This window comes from Ictidomys tridecemlineatus, chromosome 13, assembly GCF_052094955.1.
Source record: "Ictidomys tridecemlineatus isolate mIctTri1 chromosome 13, mIctTri1.hap1, whole genome shotgun sequence".
Lineage (NCBI taxonomy): Eukaryota > Metazoa > Chordata > Mammalia > Rodentia > Sciuridae > Ictidomys > Ictidomys tridecemlineatus.
The window spans coordinates 85221294-85242358 of record NC_135489.1 but is presented as its reverse complement, the minus strand read 5'-3'; the positions used below and the strand labels follow the sequence as shown (position 1 = coordinate 85242358).

At 45.2% G+C, this 21065-nt stretch overlaps 1 pseudogene; it reads left to right on the top strand.

Moving 5' to 3' along the window:
• The first annotated feature begins 19535 nt into the window (after positions 1 to 19535).
• On the top strand, positions 19536 to 20790 carry LOC144370200 (26S proteasome regulatory subunit 7 pseudogene; annotated as a pseudogene).
• The last annotated feature ends 275 nt before the right edge of the window (positions 20791 to 21065 follow it).

Here is a 21065-nt window from a genome sequence, read left to right as displayed (position 1 = left end):
TTATTATATAATCTATTTACGCTGTTTATCTAATATTTAATAATGGGCACATTTAACAACCTGGTTGCAAAATTCCTGAACATTTCACAGTGGGGCTGTCATGTCCCCATGAGGGTATCCCTGCCCCCCCACATGGGTTCCTCCCCAAATTATCATTAGAGCTCAGGGAACAGACAAGCACCTGCCAGAGAATGGTGCTCTCAGAAGTGCCCTCTCACTTACCTGCAGGGAAAGTAAGAGGATGCCCTTGGGGGAGGGTCCAGAAACAATGAATTTAGCAGAAGATAGAGGTTAACTTAAGGCCCAGAGATGAGCCTGAGGACATAGGTGCCCCCGTCCCCACCCCAACAGGGATCTGTATGTGTCTATGTGTCACAGTTAAAATAGAATCTGAAACATGTTCGTTTTAGGAAAATAAAATAAAATAAAGAGTTCACATAAATTCCCCCGTGGGAAGCCACCTGGACCAGACTCTCCAGCGTCTTGGTGAATGTCTCATTCTTGGCTGCCATTTGAAAATCTTAGCTTATTCTCTTCTCTGACCCCTGGTTTTTCATCTTAATGTTTTAACCAGACACGCTTTGCTGATGTCAGACTCTCCCTGAAGGAAACAGAGGCACACAGATTGGAGGGTTCCATCATGGAGGCTATGATTCAGAAGATCTGGGTGTGAATTCTCCATGGCTGATCCCCGTGGCAGGTGGCAGAGCTACGTGTCGGGGATCCTCCTGCACGGGCCTGGGGTCAGGGATGGAGGCACAGCTCTGTGGCACTGAGTACCCAGGAGGCAGATCAGGGCTCCCCCTGGGACAGCTGGTCTCTAGTACCAGCCCTCGGGGCAGTGATGGGTGCCACTGTGGGGTTAGAGAAGAGGTGGTGTCAGCTGCAATCCCAGGAACTCAGGAGGCTGAGCCAGGAGGATCATGAGTTTGAGGCAAGCCTCAGCAGCTTAATGAGGCCCTGAGCAACTTAGCAAGACCCTGTCTCAAAATTTAAAATAAATAAATAGATTGCTCAAGAGAGTCTATAAGTTCACATGCTCGGATATAGGGACCGACGTGTTAGAAGCCAGGAGTTGTGGGGACCCACTGTGAGGCAGAAAGTGATATGGCAGTAAGGGGGGGGTCACAGAAGACAGGGAAAGAGGCATCTAAAAGCCAGCAGGCAGGCCCGCTGTGACTCCAGCCTCAAGTCTAGGTCTGCAAGGTGACATATAAACAAGGCCAGGTGGTGGCTGTGAAAGTCGGCCTTCTTCACAGCCACCAAGCCTGCTGCTGAACTGAGGGAAGAACTGATACCTGAGAGCCCCAAGCTCAGCTCTGCTTGGTGATCTTTTGTTTGGAAGCAATGTACGGAGAGAGAGCAAGCCTCAGTGTCAGTTGTGACCTAGAGTGCATCTCCAAAACACAGTTTGAAGTTCCGCCACTGATTCTCTTTTCAAACAAAATGGAATAAGAGAAACTGGTTTTAACATCAAAAAGCCCAAACTTACAACAACGAAACCAGATGCAACATATGCAACTGGTTTTCAAGACACTTGGCATTGAGCACCAAAGAACGGTGACCCCTGAGGAGACAAGGAACCAATGAGAAAGTTCTTCTGTGGCCCCTCAGGGCTGCCTCCAAGATTCTCCAGATGGTAGCACAGCTGAGAAGAACCCAGGTAGAACCTGTGGGTTCCAGGAGGTGGAGGAACTCCTGCCTACTTAACTTCTGAGAGTTTAGAGAGCAGAGGGGCCCAGAATCCCAAGAACAGAGGACCCAAAGGGGGACAGCTCCACAGAGAGAGAACTCTGCGCTCTGCAGAGGATTTCCCTTACATATGAGCAAACTACCGAACTGTGTGGGAGAGAGCTACTCAGGACCATGAAGAGGACAACCTGAAAGGTCAGCAGAAGGTCGGTCTAGTGCTTACAGGACACTAAGGACAGAGCCGACTCCATCACCTAGCTTGAAAACTTCAAGATTCATAGAGCAGTTCTTGCCACATGGTAGACAAAATTGCCCCAGATAAATAATACCTGGGTCCCACCTAACAAATCTTAAATGCAAGACCCAAGAGGTCCAAACTGTTCCCAACCACCATAACTAGGTCCTACAACAAAACTCAAGAATATTTACGGAATACAAATGTATCCAGTATCAAACACGTTGAAATACACAATGTCTGACATCCAATAAAAAAGTTACCAGGCAGGTGAAAGAAGCTGTAAGATATATCTATGCTAAGGAGAAAAAGAAATCAATTGAAACTAGCCCAGAAATGACACAGAAAGTAGAATTGCAGATGAGGACATTAAAATAAATATTCTATTTTAATGCATATGTTAAAAAAGTTAGGTAGAGACATGAAAGATCTAAAACAATTAAAATTCTTAGAGATTAAAGACTCCAAAGTACCAGGCAGAATTAATGGCAGATCAGACACTACAGAAGGAAAGATAAGTAAATTGGAAGACAAAGAAATAGAAGTAGTTCAAGGAGAACTGTAAGGTATCTTCCATAGACTCATAGCCATATAAGTGGGGTCCCTAATGAGGAAATTTGAAAAGTATTTGAAGAAATGCTTCCTGAAGTATTTCCAAGTTAGATGAAGATTATAAACCCACACATCCAAAGAAGCTCAATCAAATTTTGCATAAATATAATAAGCTAAAAAAATATTGCAAAAAAACATGAGGAAAACACAACCAGAAAAATAATCAGTGACTCAAAATCAGTGATAAAGAGATAAAAACATACAGAGAAATAGTCAGTTAAACAGTGACTAACAAAAATAAGCAGGCACAAGAAAGAACCTATCTTGAAAATAGTTTAAATGAGATTATTCAGCTTGAAGAATTGAAAGAAAAAAGGAATGAGAAAAATAGAGGCATGGAGACATGTCACTATGGCTCCTGATGGGACACCATCAAGTGAACCAATATCCACGTGATAGCAGTCCCACAAGGAGGGAAAGGGACAAAACATCACCAAACTGTTGAAAGCCAATGACAAAGACAATCTCGACTTGGAGAGGAGAGGGTGGACGCATCCTCAGCAGGGTTAAGAGTCTTTCTCAGCAGAACCCTGTGACCCAGGAGCAAGGGGCACATGTACTCAGTTGAGAGTCAAAGACCATGCACCAAGCCTTCTGCAGCCAGCAAATTGTCCTTCAGATGTGAAAGAGAAACGGAGGCTCAGTGGAAGCAGCAAAACCTGAGAGAACCTGGCTCTGAAGCTTGCCCTGGAGGGCGTCTTGGGGCTGAAGTGAAACTAGTCAACACTCAGGTAGCTTCAGAGCTACCTGAGGAAATACAGAATGTTGCTCTGGGGGCTCTTTGTGCCCTGGTGACAATGCTCTGGAATCAAGAGAAGAACGTCACTGAATTCATTAAAACCTGCCAAATTGTCCCCTCAAGCAGCTGAATTTGATGGCAGGTGAATTCTATCTCAATAAATCTTTTATTTTTAAAAATATGAAATCATAAAAAAAGTAATGGGAGAAACAGAAGAAAATGGTGGGTGGGTCTCATAAAAACAAATAGCAAGATGATAGATATGAATTTAAATATATTAATTAACATATGAAATTTAAATGTTCTAAACATTCTAATAAAAGACAACAAGGTCATTACATAACAAAAGCAGGATCTAATTATATTCTCCCTTTAAGAAATACAGATTTGTTTCTGTTTTCTTCTAGGTGTGAACTCAGGGCCACACACATACTCAGGAAGCACTCCACCACCCCCAGCCCAGAAAATGCACTTTATATAAATACCCAGGTGAGCCAAACGTACAGGGATAGAAAAGGGGACATCACGCTGACAGTGGATATGCAAATATCAGAGAAAGCTGATTCAGAACAAAGAATAGGGAAGGTGGCCTCCTCACAGCAGAAGGGTCAGTGACTCCAGAGGGTACCACACCCCAGAACTGCCCGAAGCCCAGACGGATGGAAATGCAAAGAGGAAGAAAGACTTCCATGATGACAGTCAGGAATTCCCAACTCCTCTCTGAGGCCCTGATAGAATAGTAAGTGGGACCTAGCGAGGAGGGGGGAGGGGTGCACTTTCTGTGACCACGGGGTTGATGTACAAGGACACCCCAGTCCAGCCAGCAAGATGCACAGTCTCTTCCATGGTTTTCAGAAATGAAAACAGAGTGTTCTCCAGTGTGGACCACATCCCAGAGATGAGCACTGATATCATTAAAAGGATCTAAGTCCTTCAGCTGTGTTTTCTAGGATGGAATTAAAATAGAAATAACTAACAAAACCCCAAAAGGTTTGGAGATCTCTAGGAAACCCATCTATGTAGAAACTCACATTTCTAAATAACCCCTAAGCCAAAGAAGTCAAAAGTAAACACAACGTACTGAGAGGTGTAGAATGTTATCAGAGCGCAGGAAGAAACCTGCCGGACTGAATGCCCATGTTGGAGAACAGAAGTGTCACGTCGAGGACCTGAGTTTCCACCTTAGGAAAATAGAAACCGAAGAGTATGTTAGACTCGGAGTAGACAAAAGCAGGGTCATGGTAAATATCAGAGCAGAAGCAAATGAAATGGAAAACAGAGAAAAATGAATCGATCAATCAATCAAACAGCCGGTCCTCTGAGAAGATCAATACAATTGACATTAGGCAGACTGATCAGGAAGAAGAAATGCCAGGCTGGATAATGAGAAAGGTGACTTCACTGTGAGTTCCACAGAAGGAAAGGCTGCCGGCTCAGGTTGCCCAGCGTGGATCCAGCTCTGCTCTGGTGCCAAAACGGATGAAAGACATCACAAGAGAAGAAAACTGCAGAATGGGGTTCTGGGCCACCCCAAGACAGAGTGGGGAATGTGAAGAGGAGGATGGAGCTAGCTGAAAATTATGCAGGACAGGGACTGTGAGGGCTTGTTTGTTCAGCCCAACCTGGGTTCCAAATTCCTGCTCTGCCACTTCACCAGGTAGCTGTGTGACCTTAGGGAAGTAACTTCACCTCTCTGACCCCATCTATAAAATCAAGATGGTAGTAACTGCACCTAAGAATTGGGGTTCTGAGTCAAGATTCAGTGAGATGATACATTCACTGTGCCCTTCAACAGCACCTGGGACCTAGCAGGCAGTTCAATAAATATTAACTGTAATGAGATAATATTCTTATTAAGATAAAGAAGCCTTATGCTTTTTGTGGTATGAATAAATGTTTGCAGCCAGTAGTTATTTTTAAATCAATGAAGTAATTTAAAAATTATTATTTTTTTTGCACTTAAAGGAAGAATTAAAATTCTCTATGTAACTTGGCTCTGAAACAGGAAACAGTTGTCTTTTTCATTTTTCTCTTTTTTGTTTTTAGTCATGGGAAGAAGAGAGATTTTTCTGCTCCAATCTAGCATAAAAATCCCTGTGGCCATCCGCTTTCCTGCTGGCCGGGGACCTGACCTCTCCACACAGAGACGCTCCATCTGAGCTGAGAGTCCACCCAAGTGCCACTCACTGAATGGACTGGCCCCCGAGCCCTTGTGGCTGACGGTCTGTTCTAAGCCTGATTGGAGGAGAGCGCTCTGTGGCTCTGACTGCAGCCTTGCTCTCCCCGGGGCCTAGGAATAAAAACCAAGAAATGGCTGTGAGTGCTCCTCCTTGTTCACCAACACCTCATGCTCAAGATCACCAAGACACCCCATAGCAAGGTGCGGTCCTTGAAGGCCAGAGAGGGGTGGCCCTTTAAGGCCAGGCTTTAGGAGCCTATGACAGGTGGTCACCCCTGTGCCCTCTGGCCCTCAACAGGGGTGCCCTGCTACCACACAGGCAGGCGATAGCACAGACAAGGACCAATGGGACAGATGGCCTGCTCCTTGACCTGCCTGTCCCCAACAGAGAGAGCTCTGCAAATGGTAAGGAAAGAGACTAACCCTAGTGCCCTGTTTCCCCTTTTTCTCTTTGGCCCCAAACCAGGGTCTTCTCTGCTGCAGAATCATTGGTCTTTTGGACCAGAAAGTCCTGTTGGGGAGGAGGTCTCCTGGGTGCTGCAGGGGCCGAGCCCTCTCCCTGGCCTCTGCCCACAAGATGCTGGCGACAGCCCTCCTCGAAGTCATCCAGCCAAAATGCCTCCCAGGACTGCCCAGTGTCCCCTGGGGTGGGGTCTCCCCCTGGGAGTTAGCAAACATGGACCCACGGGGAACATCCAGGAGGGGCACGTCTCCTGGGGATCTCTGACTTGTGAGGTCAGGAGAGGGGAGAAATTCATGGAGTTTGCACAGCAGATCAGCGCATGGCCAGGGGAGAACCCAGTCCCCAGATGCCGCCTGGGCACACGGCTGCCTCTGCTGAGTGGTCAGACCTCATCCAAGCAGAGAATAAGGCACCAGGTCATTTCCCCAGAAAGTAGGAGGACCTTCGCTCCCAGGTACCTCGGTGAGCGCCCAGTTGGATGGAGCCAGGGTTCCTGAACCTTCTCCTCCCCCCTCTTTTTCTCACCATGCAGGGGATGGGGGCACACAGGGAAAGTGAGATAGCGGTAAATACACGCGGGTGTGTGCCAACTTTAAGGGCACCGCTGTCCTAGGAGTGATGACCCTGAGTGGCCCCAATGAAACCTCATCCCTTGCCTGCAAATCTAGAAAGGGGTGGCTGAGGAACCAACTGGAGAAAGAAGACAGAGCCCCTCCCCATCGACCGTTGTCACCGTGGATCTGTGATGAGCAAAATCATGGGCCCAGCAAATCCGTGTCAGCCACAGTGAGAGGACAGTAAGCACCCTCCCGGAGACATCAGGGCCTCATCCAAGGAACCCACCCGTGGATAGGATCCGCAGAGACCTCAAGAGGGGAGACTATCCTGGATCGTCCTGGAGGCTGAAGTAATCGCAGGTTCTTCAAGAGAGAAGCAGGAGAAAAATCCAGTGAGAAAGTAGTTTCACAGTGGTGGGGGGAGGGGGCTGCGAAGGTGCCCAGTTGCTGCCGAAGGAACAGGAAGGTGGAGCAGCCCCTGGGAGCGGGAAGGGCAGGACATAGCCTCTCCCCAGCCTCCAGGAGGCAGGCAGCCCCTTCAGACTTCTGACTCCATATCTGTGAAATAGCACCTGCTGAGAACCTCAAAGGTCCATGCAGAAATGATCTCTGGAGAAGATGTAGGCAGCTATGAGGGACCTGAGAAAGCAAACATCATCTTCCATGCAAACAACCTGGTCAGGATGAAGGGATGTGTATGAATGAGCCTCTCTCTTCTTAATGTAGACAAGATGGACCAAACCAGGCCTGTGTGGAGAGCTGTTCCATGGTGCCTATGGTGGATATACCATTCTAACTTGTGAAATTGTCACAGAAAGCAGGGGCAGACTCCATCTCATGGGACCCTTGAAACCAACTGTTAGGACAAAGTGGTTGCCAGGCAGTGACCTCATTCAGTTCCTGAAGGAAGTGACCTCACCCCACTTCCTTGGTGATGGAACTCTCTGAACTTGGGATCCAGGAATCCAGTCACCCAGAGCCAGTCCCAGTGCCAGTCCCAGTGGGCTCACTTGTTTGGATTTACCAAGGACAGAGACAGTCTTTCTTGGTACCTACTGATGTGAGGATGGCCAAATGCCAGGAAAGCTCTGAAGAGGGGACTTTTCTGAGAAAGCAGGTAGTGAGTGGCTCACCGCTGGCTCCTGACAACTTCACAGAGTTGGCCAAGGAGGCCAGATCTGAGAGAGGACAGGCCATTTTGGGGGAACATAGTATGGCCTATCAGTCAGACGACACTTTGAATAGTCACAGACCTACTTGGGGGAAGGAGGTGCCTTTGTGGGTGTGGGTGTGAGTTTGTGGTTTTGTCTCATGTTCTAAGAATAGATAGGAAAGGCGGTATGTTTGGTTTGGAGTGGACTGTTTCTACTAAGTCGTTTGACAAGGTGAGTGTTTCTATGTCTGTGTCCCTGGTTGAGGACATTAGAAAAGGGAATGCATCAATGGATGTGTCCTGTCTAGCAGAAAACTACCCAGCATTTATCCTGCCCAATTTATGAATGGACTGTTGCTTGCCTTATCCATGGGCAACACCTACTATCTTCCTAAGTTCCTGTTTTCTTCCTGAATTCTGGCCACTCTCCAGAATAGGCTCATGGTTTTGTGTCCAAGATATGTACCACCTTTGAACTCTGTGACATAGCCATGTACTGGATAACTGAAGGGAATGGCGAGCATCTCAGAAAACTCAGATATCTGTGGGCCCAGTAAAGTGTCAGTGGAGAAACCCTGCTTTGGCCTTTTGCTTACCTATTGTTCTGTTGCCCATAAAGTCAGGAAGTTCTTTGCCTCAGGGCAACCCTTTGTGAAGCCTGAAGAAAACAGATTTCAAATGGAAATGAATGGGCATCACCTGTGGCTTTTTGCTTAATTGCTTTGCAAAGGGATGTGTCTGAATAAGCCTCTTGGCCCTGTGTGAGGCTGTGGCTTAGATTGTCAGCACCTGATGGATTAAAGAAAGATCCCATGTGTGCATCCAAAGCCAAAATGGCAAAAAGAGAAGTCATTGTGGATGAATTCTCTGGCCTTCCTCTGTAAGGTTCCTGACCTCCATCAAGTGAGAATAGGGATCCTGTGGGTCAAATGAGTTCTTCAAAGCCCTGCAGAGGCTAGCCCATAGGTGCTTGGAATTTCTCATGACTCCAATTCACACAAAAAATCTATACCCCACAGTCAGTAGGCCTCAAATTGGAGAAGCAGAGCAGTATTAATGGCAGGCCTATTTGATCACTCCTGGTTCACAGGAAGGGTGTCCAGGCCACCCTGACATTAGGAAAATGAGGGGAAAGGGAGCTTATTTTGGACACTGTCTTGGGCTGCGCCCCTCATGGAAATCTCCAGCCAGAGGTTATGAGGAGTGTCTATATGGAAGAAGATGAGGGCCTTGTGGCAGTGTTTTGGTTTGAATTGTGGTCATTTGTGTGGTGGTTGGAAGAGATGACTAGGTCCGCCTGGCCTTGAACTCTGGTGTGATTCCCCTTGGAGACTGAGTTCCAGAACTGACCTCAGAGAAATATTGCCATGAATTGTGTTGGGATTTTAGGAGGCCACGCATGAGTGTCGCCCTTGAAAACTGAGATCTAGGCCCAGGGTATCTTTCCACAGAACACTGGGAATCTCAGCCAGGATATCACATGATTTTATTCTTAAAGACCTGGAAGCCATAGTTGAGAGTCAAAACACACATGGACCTCACATTGTTAGACCTCAATGGGCCTGGCTTCATGTGACCTTTTGGCCACTCTTGGGAAGCCTTCCCTCTGAGTGTTTCTCCAGAGCTTTCATTTAAATGAGCTTTGTCACCATTTAGTGGTTCCTGAATGAATAGAAACACACAGTGCCTCCAACTTCATCCTTGAAAAATGGCTTGATAAATACCATGAAATTTTTGAAATTCCCATGACCAGGTGGCACTGGAGAACCTTTGGATGTCCTGTTGCTGATTATGAGTGTACCAGACAGTGCCTGGATTGACTGGGTTTCATGAAAATGGTGTAGAACAGAGATGCCAGTAAGTTGGAGCCTGCTGATTAGTGGGCCTAGAGCAGTGGTGTGCGGGTGTGTGATAAAACATCTGTGGTGGGACCATGTGGATCTGCCATTGGCTTCCAAATGGCTTGTGACTGACATGGTGCAGCCAGCAGACCCTTATATGTAAAGGCATCTTGTTATATGGAGAAGTTTCAGGGCAATGTTCAGAATCAGGTTGCTATGGTCAAGGGGGCAAGCTCTGTGGGATAGAAGCCTGGTTGGTTCATTCTCCTAGGACCCTGAGTCAGTGTTAGACCAGGACGCAAAAAAAGACCACTGACTCCAATTAAAATCAAATTAAAGGAAGCTTATTATTTTGACCCGCCAGACTGCCTTTTCCTCCCAAAAATGGTGGGAACAAGACAGCAGCCCCACCTTTCCTACAGCCCAGCTTTATAGCCCAGAAAGTTACACAAAGGGGGGTTTACAGATAACAGAACTCTGACAAGCATCACACTAATGGTAGTTTACATTTTTTGCTGGCCCCAACATCAGAATTTATGAAGACCATTAGAGCCTCAGAGAGGGTCGTTGTCTGGCCAGGAAAGGCCAATATTTATGAGGTGTCACTAAAGTTTCAGAGAGGGCTGCTATCTGGTCAGAGAGCCAGGCATGGGTGAGTTCAAGGCACGGGTAGGCATTCCAAGCAGGTTCAGAGTTTGCAGTAATTTATAGTAAAGCCAAAATTAGCTTTTCATGGCTTTGTGGCAAGATGGCTCCCAATTTAATAAAAGATCAGGTTGGGTTTATCATCAGCACACGTGACAGAATTCCCTCCAGCACTGTGTCCCAATTGATCTCAGTGAAGCAGCAAGAAATACCATGAAAAGTGGAGGATGACCAAATAGCCTCACAGTCCACATGGGGAGACACTTAGCCCCCGGTGGCCACAGGTTACCTACAAAGAGAGAATTCAGCACTGCTGCCTCATGTTCATTGGAAAATCAGAAACCATCTCCTCCAGGTCACATAGATGCAGACCCAGCTTTGATGGTCTCACTACAAAGAAAGCTAAAGCTCCTGATAACAACATATATTTCAAGTGCCCAACCTCAGAGGCAGTTTCTCAAGAAGTCTTTAGGCCAGCAGAGCTCCATGTTTGTGGAGTGTTTACCCTGTCCCTTACTTACCACCTCCAAGGTTGTGAACTCCTGAGCATTTTCCATTCCAGATATGTATTCACAGATTTTCTAACTCTTCTCCTCGAATTGTGTCTTACTTGGGGAAAAGGTAATATCAAGGCCTTGTTCTGGATGAGAGTGCGAAGATTTTTGTGTAGCACATATTTGTGGTGAGCCGTTCCTGCGGACTGTGGTCGCCATTACATGATGGCGCTGGCTCCGTTGTGGTCTGTGAAGGACAACTCCATATCAAGGAGAGTTGGCGTGTTCCCAGCTCCTTATCAGAGAAAGTTGGCGTGTCATTTTCTAGCACCCTGTGAGAAGGGTACACGTGGCAGCTTTGCATTGGGGTTCGAGGTGCTTTATTAAGGCTGGGAGGGGCATCCAATTATTATTCCGGGTAGTAGAAGAATCATTAGAAGAATATCAAGGGCCTAAATAAACTGCTGAAAGAAGATTCCTGAGTCGCGTCTTCCTTGCGGACAAGGGGGTCGTGACAAGTGGTGCCGAAACCCGGGAGAAAAGAAACAAAGAAACACCCAGGAACCAGAACTTTCAGCAGTCAGGGAGGCGCGCCGGTAAGTCCCAGGTAAGGTGGGACCCGCTGTTAAAAAGCGGAGGCTCCTCTATACATAAAGAGGGAGCATTAAAAGGTACCTGCTCCTCTGTAAAAAGAGAGGGCGTTACATCTAATAGCAATTGCACTCTGTATTTTCGTTTTTGTTTTCTGTGTATGTTCGTTTTGTTTTGTGTACTTTCACTTTCGATTTCTGTGTTTTCTTGTGTTGCGTCATGGGTGCCGTGACTTCAAGTCCACTTCTTCTGGCCTTAGACGGCCTTTTACGATCCAAGGGACTGGAGGTGAAACGCAGTACCTTAGAGAAATTTTTACAGAGGGTAGATACAGCTGCACCATGGTTTGCATTTTCAGGCAGCCTCACTACACCCAGATGGGATAAATTAGACAAAGACCTTGACTTTGCTCGTGAGCAGGGCATGCTAGAGGGCGGGGTGATACCCCTCTGAAAGATGGTCCGTAGTTGTCTTACGGATGGCAGATGCCAAGAAGCGCTTGTTAAAGGGCAGGAGGTTTTAGAACAATTACATAAAAAAAAATCAGAAACAACAGAGAGCGAAGTGTCTCAGGAAGAGGGGAGTGTGCAGGACGTGGAGAACGGGAGGAGACTGTATCCAGATCTCAGTGTGCTGCGCACGCCCCCATGCGAAAGTGGGTCAGAGGCAAAAGATGCTGAGGAGGAGGAGATAAGAACACTGTCCAGGCAGTTAGGGAGTTTAGGTACAGGGAACAGAGATAAACAAGGGCTCAAGAACAGACAGCCTCCCGATCCGCCTCCGTATGGCGGGGGTGTTTCAGGCTGCTGCTGCTTTCCTCTGTTCCTCAGGGCTGACATACCATTGCTATTGACATTAAAGACTGTTTCTTTTCTATTCCTTTACATCCTAAGGACTCACAGCGTTTTGCCTTCACCCTTCCCTCGTGTAATCACGAGGAACCAGATCAAAGGTTTGAGTGGGTTGTTTTACCACAAAAAATGTCTAACAGTCCTACGATTTGCCAGATGTATGTAGGAAAGACACTCGCACCTCTCAGACAACAATATCCTTCCATTAAGATTATTCATTATATGGATGATGTATTATTGACAGCCAAATTACAACAGTCAGTTTATGAGGCCTATAAAGACTTGGTGAAGTTGTTAGCTCAGTATGGATTACATATTGCACCTGAGAAGGTTCAAACAGGGGATTCTATTCAGTATTTGGGAGCGACGATTGGATATGACATATTAAAACCACAAAAGGTTACTATAAAAACTCAAGATCTCCAAACTTTAAATGATTTTCAAAAACTGTTGGGAGATATTAATTGGATAAAAGGTTATTTACATATTCCTAATATCGTGCTCCAGCCTTTGTATGCTATTCTTAAGGGTGATCCAGATCTTACTTCCCCTCGTACCCTCACTAAAGAGGCCAGAGCGGCCCTTATAAAAGTAGAAAAAACTATACAACATGCTACTCTATGCAGGCTCCAGAGTGATAAACCTTTCCAGTTATGTGTGCTTGCCACTATGCGGCAGCCTACTGGAGTACTGTGGCAAGATGGGCCTTTACTATGGATCCACCCACATGTATCCCCAAAAAAATCTTTAAAATACTATCCTGATGCTGTTACAACGTTAGCACTTAGAGGGATTCAACAGAGCATTCAATTTTTTGGACAAGCACCTTTTTCTCTTATCATACCCTATTCTAAAGTTCAACTTAATGTTTTGTGTGCTACTCTAGACAACTGGGCCATTCTATGTTGCTCGTTTCAAGGACATATTGATAATCATTACCCTTCTCATCCATTACTCCATTTTGTTAAAAAACATCCTATCATTTTCCCTAAAGTAACTTCACCCACTCCAATTCCAGGGGCTGTTAACATTTTTACTGATGGCTCTAAGTCTGAAATGGGAGCTTATGTGATTAATGACTCTCCCCCTGTCCAGCATCAATTTGCTCCTGAAAATCCACAATGGGTAGAACTACAAATTGTCATTAAAGTTTTTAAACAGTGTTCTTTTTCTTTCAATCTCATTTCAGACTCCATCTATGTGGTGCAGGCGCTCAAAATTCTGGAGGCTGTAGGAGCTATTAGTGACACCCATGCTGTGTCTGCTTACTTTAATCAGCTTCAACAGCTTATCCGTAGCCGTACTGCCCCCTTCTATCCAATGCACATTCGGGCTCACACCTCTCTTCCTGGCCCGTTATCACAGGGTAATGCCTGTGCTGACTCGGCAACTAAAAGCCAGTTGGTGTGCTTGGCCTCCTCCTTAAAAAAAACTAAATTGTTTCACCACAACTTTCATGTCAATACTATGACACTGCGCAGACGTTTTTCCATCTCCAGAGCAGATGCTCGTCAGATAGTATTACAATGTCCCCATTGTGTCACATTTCTTCATCCTCCTACTTATGGTGTAAACCCACAAAGATTAAAGCCATTAGTCGTCTGACAAATGGACGTAACTCACGTGCCTGACTTTGGTAACCTCAAATATGTACATGTTTCTATTGACACATACTCTAAAATTATTCATGCTTCTACTTTATCGGAAAAAAAGACACATAATGTTATTACTCATTACTTAGAGGCATGGGCAGCATGGGGTACACCTACATCCCTTAAGACTGATAATGGACCTACTTATACTGACAAACAGTTTACATCTTTTTGTTCTACTATGGGAGTACAACTTGCTCATGGGTTGCCTTACAATCCTCAAGGGCAAGACATTGTTGAACGTGCCCACCGCACCTTAAAAAAAACCTTAGAAAAACAAAAAGGGGGAATAGGAGTTGACCACACTCCTAAAGAACGCCTGTCCTTAGCTCTTTTTACCATTAATTTTTTGAATTTGGATATTCATGGCCGCTCTGCGGCTGATAGACATGTGTCCCCTCAGCCCTCTGTGACTGGCTATGTTAAGTGGAAGGATGTTCTTACGGGCCAATGGAACGGCCCTGACCCCGTGCTGACATGGGCACGAGGATCTGTATGTGTTTTTCCCCAGGATCGCACGGAGCCGCTGTGGATCCCTGAACGCCTGACAAGAAGAGTCTCGAGATCTACTAACCAGCAGCAGGAGGTGCCACAACAGTCCCATGATGAGGAGCTTCATTCTGATGAGTGCTCTGGCTCTGATGCTGGTGCCAACGGTACAGATGGCACCAGTGGTGGGCAGTGGCACGGGCATGGCCAATGCCAATGCCAGTTCATAGTAATTCTAGTGTCCTCCCCACTCTTTTTTCTACCTCATGTGAGATGTCTGCTCCTTGTACCTCTCCTAGAGGGGACATAAAAAATATTTTTAATCAGTCTCAAGTTAATCTCACAGGAGTTTTTTGTTTCAGCCTTGGGAACACTAATTGTATTAGCCTTAAGACCAAAAATTTGACTAACTGGGAGGACCCATTGCGGTCCAGTCGAGTCTCAGGGAGTATTCTCAGTGCTGTATTGAGCCAAGTAGTTTCAGGGAAGCAATCAGGCTCAGGGACCCCTGCAACTAGCTCTGTTTTAAACATAACTACTTTAGCTATTATCTCCGAGGTATTGATCCCAATGCCTCCTTCTTCTAATAGTACTTGCTATGCCACTCATTTCAAGGCCTCTCCTTACTGTACCCCTAATTTTGGTTTTCCCCCGACATTTACGCCTTGTCAGGATCATTCTTGAGAGAAACATCAAGTTGCTAAAGGTTTCTCCTTTTCCCCCCTCTGAAGAGATATGTTTATAACTTTAACAACAATGCCAACTCCTCTACAGGAACAGGTTGGTCTTGGTTTCAATGGCTAATTTCCAATGAGAAGGGGGCTTCAGCCGATATTTCCGCATTGGCTCAATTACTAGGAGCCAAAAGTTGGCTGGCTAATGTTTCTGGCACTACTAAGGAGAGTGAACGAGGTAATAGGCTTACATCTGTTTCGTTCAACTCTCTGTTACATTATGCCACATTGCCTCCTACAATGGTCTGTATCCAATCCCCGTTCCTGTTCCTTTTAGCTAATCACACCTCATCGGGGATGCTGGATTGTTCTATTATTACCTGTTTCTTATCTGAGTGTTGGAATGGTTCTTGGACTGTAGCAGTAATTATAAAAATTCCAACTTTTGTCCCAATACCAGTCACTGCGGATCCAGATAAATTTCCTATTGTAGAGCTACTTAGAGTCCGCAGAGATTTTGGAATCACGACAACTATAGTGACAGCCGTGGCGGCATCTGCTGCTACAGCAGTTACGGCCGGAGTAGCCATGGCCAGTCAAGTACAAACTGCTGCCACTATTAATCAAGTTGTTCAACAAACGTCCACTATACTTGAATCACAAAATGCGATTAATCAAGATATTTTGTCAGGGATTTTAGCTACCAACCAAAAAATAGATTTTCTTCAAGCTCAGGTAGAAGAATTGGCTGACCTAGTACTTTTAGGCTACATTAACCAACGTGCACATTTATGTATAACCTCTGTCAGATTTAATGATTCCAGAAATGCTTCCCACATCATTGGTGGATATCTGGCCGGAAATTGGTCCATGAAAGCGGAAGACATGATCCAGTCTCAACTAACCCAGATAGCTGTCTTAAATAGTACCCGTGTCGATCCCGTGACTCTGGGTCAATTCACCAATTGGATATCTTCTGCCTTTTCCTTTTTTAAAGAGTGGGTGGGAGTAGGCATTTTTGGTACACTGTGTTGTTTTGGTATGTTCCTCTGTTTGTGGTTTCTCTGTCGCCTTAAGGCTCGTAGTGCTCAAAATAAGGCTATGATCATACAAGCTCTTGCTGCTTTAGAAACTGGCAACTCGCCACAGGTCTGGCTTGCGCATCTTAAACACTAAACTTTTGACATGGTCATTGCACCCCAAGTTATTATAACATTGCACTGGGATTAACATGTCTTTCCTCGTTATTCTCTTAGTGTCAGAAAGCCCTTGCACTCTGCCGGTCTTGCTACCATTGCACACAGATGGGTTTCTACACTAGTGCCTTTGACATGGTCGTTGCACCCCAAGTTATTATAACATTGCACTGGGTACGACATGTCCTTCTTTTGTCTTTCTCTTAGTGCTGAAAAGCCCTTGCACTCTACGGGTCTTGTTGCCATTGCACGCAGAAGGGTTTCCACACTGGTCTTTATCTATCACTTTAAAGTCCGTGCCTTTCTTTCAGGGTGCTGCCAACTTGTTTGTAGTTGTACCTCTACATGGCCACAGTTCAACCTCAGCTATTCCCTCTTACTCACCATCGTCACGATACAGGATGCGAGACAAGGCACTACACTTGAGTGATCCATTAAGAAGAGGGACCTCAAGGGGAGCATGTCCTATTGCATGCGGGTTTGACGTGTCTCCGCCCCGACCCACGAAAAAAGGCGTCGACTGATATGGTGTCAGGTCTGGGGAAGGCGCCCCCTGGGGCTGGCCCATACTATGCAGCCACTTTTGCACAGTGGGATAGGACCTCTACTCTCGCCTGTATTGTCTTAGTGAAACAAAAAGGGGGAGCTGTGGTGAGCCGTTCCTGCGGACTGTGGTCGCCATTACATGATGGCGCTGGCTCCGTTGTGGTCTGTGAAGGACAACTCCATATCAAGGAGAGTTGGCGTGTTCCCAGCTCCTTATCAGAGAAAGTTGGCGTGTCATTTTCTAGCACCCTGTGAGAAGGGTACACGTGGCAGCTTTGCATTGGGGTTCGAGGTGCTTTATTAAGGCTGGGAGGGGCATCCAATTATTATTCCGGGTAGTAGAAGAATCATTAGAAGAATATCAAGGGCCTAAATAAACTGCTGAAAGAAGATTCCTGAGTCACGTCTTCCTTGCGGACAAGGGGGTCGTGACACATATTTGCATACACATTGGATTTATTTTCCTATTTTCCATTGGAAATACTGAATCCCTGACACTAACCCATACCCTACTAGACTCTGACTACAAATCCTAATATGATGGAGAAAAATAACCCAAACAGAATAGAAATACAAGCAGTTCAGAGGAGGCATGGTGTATAGTTGGACTTTCCTTTTGCGTTATAAAAGGTAGGTTTTACAAATCTAGTCCAATTAAATAGAAATATTTCTCCATGTGCTTTTAAAGTTAACAAATATGTGAATTCCTGTCTCCCTTTCTCTGTAGCCTATTCAGCACATGTATTTTTACATGCATATATAGAATCCTACCTGGTATCCCAGGTACATTCTTGTGAGGTGGCTGACTTGGCAGATACAAATTGTGAGAAGAGATCACTCCTCCTAAACGCTGTTGAAACTGAAAATTCAACCTACAGGTGAGCTTCCTACTTGAACAACATGATACATAAATCCATGTTTAGTAAAATAAATATTTTTGGATCTGTGAATAATATAGTCTTGAAGGCAGTTGGAGAAAAAGACTCACTGAATCCAGGGGACTGTGGAAAGGTGAATGGAGGAGGGAGAGATGGCATTTGTATAGGGTGCTAAGCCTTGCCATGGAGGCAGTCTCAGTCACATGCTGCAGATGCATGCTAAGGACGTTGAGCTAATGAACCAAAGCAGACCTCAAAATGGCAATTACCATGTGATTCCACCCAAGAGGTCCCTAGCATCTTCACACGCAGAGAAAGAGTAGTGTGGCTTGCCAGGAAGGGGAGTTAGTCTTTAATTAGGACAGAGTTTTGGTTTAGCAAGATGAAAAGACTCCTGAAATTTGGTTGTGTGACAATGTGATGTCATTGACATATTGTATATTCTGGAAAAATTGTTGAAATGGTAAAATTCAGGTTGAGTTTACTACCATTAAAAAAAAATAACTTTTAAACCAGGTGTGGTGCCATACCCCTGAAATCCCAGAGACTTGGGAGACCAAGTCAGGAGGATCACAAGTTCAAGGCTAGCCTGAACAACTTAATGAGACCTTTTCTCAAAATAAGATTTAAGAAATGGCCTTGGATGTGGCTCAGTGGTTGAGTACACCTAGGTTCACTCCCCATTACAAAAAAAAAAAATTATTATTATAATAATTATGTCTAATGTAGTTCTGGCATGATTTCCTGAAGTTAGCACCATTGTATTTTTAGGATAAGGGCATTCTGTATAGTGGAGGCCATCCTGTGCACTGTAGGATGTTGAGCAGTGTGCCAGGCCCCCACCTGGAAGGTGCTGCTGGTCTTGCTTCCACCCCAGTTCTTAGAGGCATATGTGTCTCTGGGTATTGCCAGGCCCCTTTGGGTAGGAGGGGGGCTTAAATACCCCTGTCCCCATTGAGAACTGTACTACAGAAGGAGAAAGGGGACCCAGAGATGCAAAACTCTAAGCTAAATAAATGATAAACTGGAATACTAAGAAATATGCAAAAGCCACAACAGGTCCAGGGCTGGGGCTGGGGCTTAGCTACAGAGCACTTATCTAGCTTGGCTGGGACCATAGGTTCCATCACCAGCACCACAAAAAAGAAAAAAAGTCAAAGTAGGAGTCACAGAGGAATAGAGAACAAAGATACCAAGTAGGACTAAACGCCAGGATGGAGAATCAAATCCAACCCCAAACCAAAATCCTGATAGGAGGAGTGGGCAGATCCATAGCTCTGTGGAGCTCTATGCCTCCTCTTCAGTGACTGATGGAACAAAAGACAGGAGAATGAATATGGTACAGATGTTGTGGAGAAAGCTACAGACCAGCCAGTCCCAGGTGGCACCCAGGAACTTCAGCACCCCACATGGCAGGACACACGCCCTTCTCAGGTGTGCCCGTGTGCACATGCAGCAAGACGGCTGCATTCTGAACTGGACCACTCTCAGTATCTTGAAGGTGCTGCAGTCCAAGGGCACAAGTTCCTGACCACGCTGAGCAGGTGGCTCTCTGGAAAATCCTTACATGCCTGGATCTGTTAACAGCATGCTTCTAAATAAGATCATCTTGGAGTGAGGAAAGATTCTTCAAAGAAGACATAGAAAGCAAAACCTACACATGAAAAATTGTAGGGGGCTGGGATGCACTCGGTGGCAGAGGTGTGCCTAGAATGGGTGAGGCCCTAGGTTGCCTCCCCAACACCACACACAAAATTTTTAAAATCAAATTTAAGTAAAAAATTAAAATAAATCTGAATTAAATGTGAAAACAACTTTGCACTCATTTCCACACACAGATAACTGTCATGTGTGGAGTTCCCTGTCCCCTTACCCTCCCTGTCCACTGGGAGCCAGCTGCTATCATTAGGGATGAAGGAAGTGAGCTCAATTGTTCCTATCTCTTCTCTAATTTTGGAATATTTTGAAATGAAATTCAAATAGAAATGATTTTTGTAAAAATTTATTTTAGAGATGCTGTGTAATCACTGAGAAAGTAAGGAAGACACTTGCATTTCCTAAAAATGCTGAATTACCTCAGTGCTGATCAGTGGGAAATCAAAGAGGATGAGAAGGATGACAAGCAATAATGGGGGATATTGCCTTGCTGAAAACTTACAGTCAGAGTACTTACTCATGGAAGATTAAGCAGGTTGAGGATGACATTCAACAACTTCTTAAGAAAATTAATGAGCTCACTGGTATTAAAGAATCTGACACTGGCCTGGCCCCACCACCACTCTGGGACTTGGCTGCAGATAAGCAAACTCTCCAGAGTGAACAGCCTTTACAGGTTGCAAGGTGTACAAAGATAATTAATGCTGATTCAGATGACCCAATATACATTATCAATGTGAAACAGTTTGCCAAGTTCATGGTAGACCTCAGCGATCACGTGGCATCTACTGACATTGAAGAAGGGATGAGAGTTGGTGTGGACAGAAATAAGTATCAAATCCACATCCCACTGCTTCCTAAGATTGACGCAACAGTTACCATGATGCAAATGGAGAAAAAACCTGATGTCAATTACAGTGATGTTGGTGGTAGTAAGGAACAGAGACGTTTGTTAACCTTGGCATTGAGCCTCCCAAGAGTGTGCTGATGTTTGGTCCCCCAGGCACAGGCAAGACACTCTGTTCCAAGGCAGTTGCTAGTAGGACTGATGCTTGCTTCATTCAAGTTATTGGATCTGAACTTGTAAAGAAATATGTTGCAGAGGGGGCTCGAATGGTTCATGAGCTTTTTGAAATGGCCAGCACACAAAAAAGCCTACCTTATCTTCTTTGATGAAATCAATGCGGTTGGGGGCTCGGTTTGATGATGCTGCTGGAGGTGACAATGAAGTACAGAAAACAATGTTGAAACTGATTAATCAGCTGGATGTTTTTGATCCTTGAGGCAACATTAAAGTGCTGATGGCCACCAACAGACCTCATACTCTAGACCCAGGACTGATGAGGCCAGGGATATTGGATACAGGATTGAATTTAGTTTACCTGATTCAGAGGGTCAGACTCACATCTTTAAGATTCATTCTCCTTCAATTAGTGTTGAAAGAGATATCAGATTTGAATTGTTAGCACGACAATGTCCAAATAGCACTGGTGCTGAGATTAGAAGTGTCTGCACAAAAGCTGGTATGTTTGCAATCCGAGCATGGCAAAAAATTGCTACTGAGAAGGATTTCTTGGAAGCTGTAAATAAGTCACTAAGTCTTATGCCAAATTCAGTGCTACTCCTCACTACATGACATACAACTGAGCCCCAAAGGCTTTCAAATGAAAACTTCAGTTAGAATCTTAAGCTTATAAAGACTTGTTAATACCAATACCACCTCACACACACACACACACACACACACACACAAAAAAAAAATGGTTTAAAAATTGTAAAAAAAAAATTATTTATTTGATGCCAGGGATTGAAACCAGGGGTGCTCAACCACTGAGTCACATCTCTAGCCCCTTTTTAATATTTTTAATTTTGAGATAAGGCCTCACTAAATTGCTCAAGATAGCTTTGAACTTGCATTCCTT